The sequence below is a fragment of the Oryctolagus cuniculus genome, chromosome 19 (genome assembly GCF_051225735.1).
Source record: "Oryctolagus cuniculus isolate XC-2025 breed Fujian yellow rabbit chromosome 19, ASM5122573v1, whole genome shotgun sequence".
Classification (NCBI taxonomy): Eukaryota; Metazoa; Chordata; class Mammalia; order Lagomorpha; family Leporidae; genus Oryctolagus; species Oryctolagus cuniculus.
In genome coordinates, this window is record NC_142885.1 from 6,755,702 (window position 1) to 6,761,535 (window position 5,834).

The 5,834-nt window shown below is 63.5% G+C and overlaps 1 long non-coding RNA gene across 1 annotated transcript; it reads right to left on the reverse strand.

Annotated features, from left to right (window-relative positions):
- Positions 1–2,246: 2,246 nt before the first annotated feature.
- Positions 2,247–3,064, reverse strand: LOC149120318 (uncharacterized). Its single transcript, XR_016225768.1, has 3 exons — positions 2,909–3,064; positions 2,662–2,815; positions 2,247–2,574 (listed from the first exon to the last, which is right to left on the reverse strand). It is a non-coding gene; the product is annotated as an uncharacterized LOC149120318 (long non-coding RNA).
- Between the last annotated feature and the right edge of the window lie 2,770 nt (positions 3,065–5,834).

The window sequence follows — 5,834 nt, forward strand, 5'->3', positions numbered from 1 at the left end:
ACAGTGTGCCCACAGAGATGTCCCCAATTGGACCATTACGTTACAGTAACTGTGCCTCCTAAGTGCGTACACCTCCTGTGGGGAGCTCCCTGGTGATGCCTCCCTCCTCTCCCTGGGGACACAGGCAGGCGTCCTGGACAGTGGAGCAGGACGCCGACTCGGAGGCTGGTACAGCACCCGTGTGCCAGGGGTGCAGAGGGCCCTGAGCCCAGTCCAGCCACATAGGGTGGGCGTCCGCCTGTTGGCAGAAGGAGCTGCCCTGTTTGAGTGGGTGATTCCATCAGCCTGATGTCACTGAGGCCACCAAAGAGCAGTCTGAGCTTGGCTCTGGCTCCAGGGACAGGGACAGGGACAGGGTAGCCGCCCGTCTCCTCCAGCCGTGGGTCCTGCTGCCCGGGCACCCTGCTCTGCCAGCAGCCACCACAGCCCACATGCTCACCATGAGGTCCGTCCAGTCCACCGTCACCAGCTCTACTGTGGTGCAGCTCAGCCCCCACCTGCTCGTCCACGTCCCTGCCTGTACTTTGTCCACCCCCTCACCTGCCCAAGGCCATGGCCCCCGGGGTCAGTGCCTCTGGCCCCACCCAGGGTGACAGACAGCAACCCTTGCAGGTTGGGGGTCCCCAACAACCCAACGCCTGTGGTCCGGGGGCTCCATCTCCGAACAGAGCTGCCCGATTGATCCATTTCTCCCTTTGCTATCGAGCTGGGTGTCCCCAGCTGGGAGCCAGCTGCCACTCACACTGTGAGTGCCAGCTTCTGCACGGTCAGCCTCCCGCACTCTGGGGCCCGCCTCCCACCAGCAGAAGCCACTGTGGAAAAGCTGGGGTCGCAGGGCAGGAGCACAGCTCGCATGGCGGACCCCCAACCCCACCCCTGCACCCTGGTTCTGAAAGCCACTGGCCAGGACCTTCCAGTATGGGGAAAGGCCAGGCGACCCGAGGCCACGGGGAGTCCGTCCTTGGCGCACCCCGGAACCCAGGCGAACGAGCTGTCCGTGTGGCGCAGCCTGGCCCCAGACCTGGGCACGCCCCAGGCTCTGAGCAGCCACCGGGAGTCCCTTGTCTGACCCACGTCCAGCTTCCGTGGACAGGCCGCCTCTGCCTAGGCAAACTCACATGGGAGACTTGGATGGAATTCCTGGTTCTTGGCTTCTGCTGGGCTGACACGCACTTGCCGATGGACATTGGGGCTACTTCTCCATTTTGTCATTCCGAGTTCCTGACCAGGCCTGCAGGGGCCTGTGCCGACACGTCCCTCCCGGAAGCTCCCAGGGGTGAGGTGCCTGTGGCAGGTCCCACGAGTTGTAAAGCAGGCTCGTTATTTTAGTCGATCCTGGGGTGGGCAATATGATGCCGCACTGGGGGTAAGGCCCACGTGGGAAACCCGTGTCCTGGGTTCGAGGGCCTGCTCCCTTCGAATGCACCCTGGGAGGACAGTGGTCACGGCTTGCACAGGTGGGTCCCAGCCACTCGCGTGGGAGACACAGGAGGAGTTCCGGGCTCCTGGCTTCCGCCTCGCCTGCCCCTGGCTGTTGCAGAGATTTGGAAGGTGAACCAGGGAGTGGATGGGAAAATCTCTTGTTCTCTTTCAAATAAAAATAAATCTAGGGGCTGGTGCTGCGCGTAACATGTCAAGCTGCTGCCTGCAGTGCCAGCCTCCTGGCTGCTCCACTTCCGACCCAGCTCTCTGCTGTGGCCTGGGAGAGCAGCGGAAGATGGCCCAGGTCCTTGGGACCCTGCACCTGTGTGGGAGACCCAGAAAAAGCTCCTGGCTCCTGATCAGTCCAGCTCTGGCCACTGCAGCCATTTGGGGAGTGAACCAGTAGATGGAAGACCTCTCTCTCTCTCTCTCTCTCTCTCTCTCTCTCTCTCTCTCTGCCTCTGCCTTTTGTAGCTCTTTCAAATAAATAAATCTTTTTTAGAAAAATAAATTTGACACAGTGGCATGGGCAGGAGGCTCAGGTGGGGAGGGGGCAGGGGAGAGCAGGGAGGCTCTGGCTGAGTCCAACCCCCCACCCCCCCACTGCCCTCTGAGGTCAGAGGGGCCAGGGCCCAGGCTGCAGCGTCTGGGGGTGACAAGGGCACGAGCAGTGCTGGGGGTGTCCCACAGGGGCTTGGGGGACCGAGCCAGTGCTCAGCAGACAGAGCCGGTGCCTGGATGGGAACTCGGCGACCAGGGGGCAACGTCGGGGGCCTCAGGGCCAGGCCCACGGCTGGGGGCGCCCAGCAGACAGCACCGCCAGCTCTAAAGAAATAACTTTATTTCCGAAGGGCGCGGGGGCGGGGTCTGGCGAGGGCACACCTGTCCCCTGCCAGGGCGGCGGCGTCCACCCCACCCCTGCGGCAGAGCGGGTGGGCCAGGGAAGTAAGAGAAGCGGGTCTTGGGAGCGGGATGGGGGTAGACACGGGCGTCCCCGCCTCGGGCGAGGGTCCCAGGAGCCTGTCGCGGTGGCCGAGGGTCTCCATGGCGCTCAGGGCGCGCCGCCGCCTCACGAGCCTGGGAGACAGCCGGAGCCCGGGGCCGGGTGCGCTTCAGCCGGCAGTCCTCGGTTGCCGCCGGCCGGGGCTCCTTCTGCCGAGAGACCGGTGCGGCTTCGTCCCCGCGGGAAAGGCGGCCCCCGGCCCCTGGACTCCCCCGCCCGTCTTCTGCGTCCCTGACCTCCGTGCCCCCCCAGGGGCTGCAGGCCCGGGAGGCGGTCCCGCGAGGCGGCGTCCAGCAGCGGGGCGGCCTGCGCCGAAGGGCCGCGGGCGGCCGAGAGCAGCAGCAGCAGCAGCAGCACGAGCGGGGGCACCATGGCCGGCGGGGGGCGCGGCTGGCGAGGAGGGTGCGGTCAGAGGCCCCGCTCAGCCCCCCACCCTCTCGATCGCGCCCCCGCCAGCCGCCAGGCCCGCCCGCCCGTCCTCACTTCCGAGCCGCCCCACAGCCCGCTCAACGGCTTCTGGCTCCCCAGGGACGGTTGGATTCAGACGGTTGCGGCCCCCGAAGCTGCCCGGGAACTGGACCGCTAACTCCGTGAGCTCGGCCACGCCCCCTCTGGCCACGCCCCCGCCCCCGAGCCACGCCCCGCGCACTGTTACGTCTCAACGAATCCCTAGCGCGATGGCCACGCCCTGAGCAAGGCCACGCCCACCAGGGGGACGCTCCAGTCATAGACCACGCCCCCCTCCGCGGAAAGGGCCACGCCTTGTCGAGCCAGGCCCTGCGGCCCCAGCCCCGCCTGGCCCGGTTGCAGCACCCGCGCGCACCTCAGCCCACGGAGACTTGGGGTGCCCGGCTCCCACGTCCTCCCTGCCCTTGGCCAGGGCGCCTTGTTCATCGGCCAGGGGCTGACCCATTCCACTCTAACCTCATCACCGCTTTTCTCTTATTTCTACGGAACACCATCCATACTCTCTTCCTGCGAGGGTGTTTGCTCAGCACCAAGCGTCTGCTTTGTGGTTTCTTTGTTTAGCTGCTGTTTTTGGCGGGAAGACGCGGGGTTGATCGGGCCTGCGGCCGCTGGACAGTCTGCTTCAGAGCGGGTTCCCCCACATCCCGCCTCCCGAGAGAGGCAGAGACAGCTCCCATTTGCTGCTCCACTCTCCGAGACTCTGATGGCTGGGGTGGGAGCCAGGGCCTAAGTCAGGAGCTGGGAACCGAACAGGACCCCCGGGGGTGGCAGGAGCTGTCACCGCTGCCTGCACAGCCAGAGGCCGGAGTCGGCAGCTGGGGTGGGGGTGGCAGCCGGGTGCTCTGTCAGGTGTGGGTGGCCCCGCCCCGCCCCATGTGATCACCCAGAAAATCTTCGAGATCCTTTGCTGCAGACTTAGCTTTTGCAGCCAGGACCCCCCCAGCCCAGGACCCCCCCAGCCCAGGACCCCAGCCAATGAGGGGAAACAGAATCAGAAGGGATGTTTTCAAAGTTTTTTCCTAATGCCCTTTGAGAACTCTGCGAAGTCCTCTCCCTGGGGGGCCATGCTCCTGTTCCACTGGGCCACCCAGGGCCAGGTGTGGAGGGCAGGCGGCCCTGGGGAGCCCCACAGGACAGTCACACGGTGTCCTCCCGGCCCGGTCCAGCAGGGGCAGCGGTCTGACGGGGGTCTGTCTTCCCTCCTGTGAAAGGACCGCTTCCACAGCGGGACGAGGGACTGCCTCTGCCATCTTTGTGGCCTCCCGCACCCCACCACTGACTGGTCCCGCCCAGGTGCTGCTCTGAGGGCTGGGTTTCCCCGTGCCTGGGCGGCCTGGGGATGGAACAAGGCAGGAACGTGGGGATCGCTTAGCCTGGGACACATGAGTCTTGCATCAGCGTCTGGCCATGGTTAGAAGGCATCACTAAGTTGTATGGACTCCTCGTGGAGCCGTGGTAAATGGGGGAGGGAGGGAGTGGAGGGTGGCCAGCAGCCAAGGTCACCACGACCTGAGCTGGCCCTTGATGCTGGTGAAGGAATCGCCCTTGGCTGTGAGCTCGGTGGCTGTACCCCACGGGCCAGGAGAACACAAAGCTACAGCCCATGGAATCCCACCTCCTCCCCTACCTGCTGGCCCCGCGGCACCGATCACCCTTCAAGCCGAGCCACCGAGCAAAGCGACAATGGAGGGCACGTGGCATCCGTGCCGTCACAGCTGCACCTGGTTTTTGCTGCGCCCGGAAGCTCAGCGCCAACCCCCTCGCCCCCCCCCCGCCCAGTTCTTTACCAAGTCGGAGTTACCTGTTCTTTTCCCCACCCATGTTTGTGCTGTGGAAATTTGACCTTGCTGAAAGGGTTAGCTGAGCACTTTTAAAATACAATTTTGCTCCAAACCAAACTCGCCGTGTTTTCTTTGCCACCTACAGTTAGCGCATCCTGAGCGGAGAAAGCGGAGAAGCGCTGAGCAGACGGGAAACATTGCCTGTCCGCTTCTTTACTCATGAGGCAGCTCAGAGCCGCTCGTCTGCGCCCAAGAGCAGGATGGTGGGACGCGGCACCAGGGCCAACCTCCTCCAGCACAGGACGTTAAATGGACATCCTGTGGCATATGAGGACCCAGTGTAGGAAGTCGCTCACTGTGCTGTGAAGGGGCTGTGTCTCCTGCACACAACCACGAGCTCGAGGGGGCACGTCCATGTCCACGTCCACGTCCACCACCAGCACGGCCGGGTGCCAGGCAGTTAGCTGTTCCTAAGCTTTTTATGACACGCAGGCAAGGAACACATTAGGGGCTCAGCTCAGCACGCGGGTGGCTACCAGCACCAGCACTAGCTGGGCTGCACTTGGGCCATCCTTACACACACGCATGCACACGCGGTCACACGGCGCTCCCCGTCCTGCTTCTTGTTGCTGACAGCAGCAGCACCGTGCAGAGTTCATTCTCTTGGCTGTACGACACCCTAAAAATTCACCTTTTTTCTTCCTTCTCCCGTGCACGCCCTAGCCTAGTCCTGGATTTTGCAGCTTCCTGCTCTGAGTGTCGTGTTTCCCATGGTGGACACACGCGTGCATCTCCACTACATCTGGGCATACACGGGCTCAGCTCCCCAGGACAGTTTTCTTGTTGGGCAGTCCCAGCCATGCCGTTGGATCTTGTTGCTTAAACCCTTGCCAAACTCGATGCTCGGTTACTCAGCTTAACTCTATCAGAGGATGGGTAGAACTGAAACCAATGCCTTCAATCGGGAGTCCCCCAATCACTGATATCCTTTGTTGTGAAGGGGATAGCCAACTCCATTGCCCATGCCCCCTCCTTGTTGATTGGCAGGTGTTGTTCATGTTACACAGGCCAGAGGCCAGAAAACTATTGGCTGCATGCAAAATGCAGACTGCCACCTGTGCCTAGGCGCCAGCCACGTGGGCGACAGCGGGGCTTCCCCG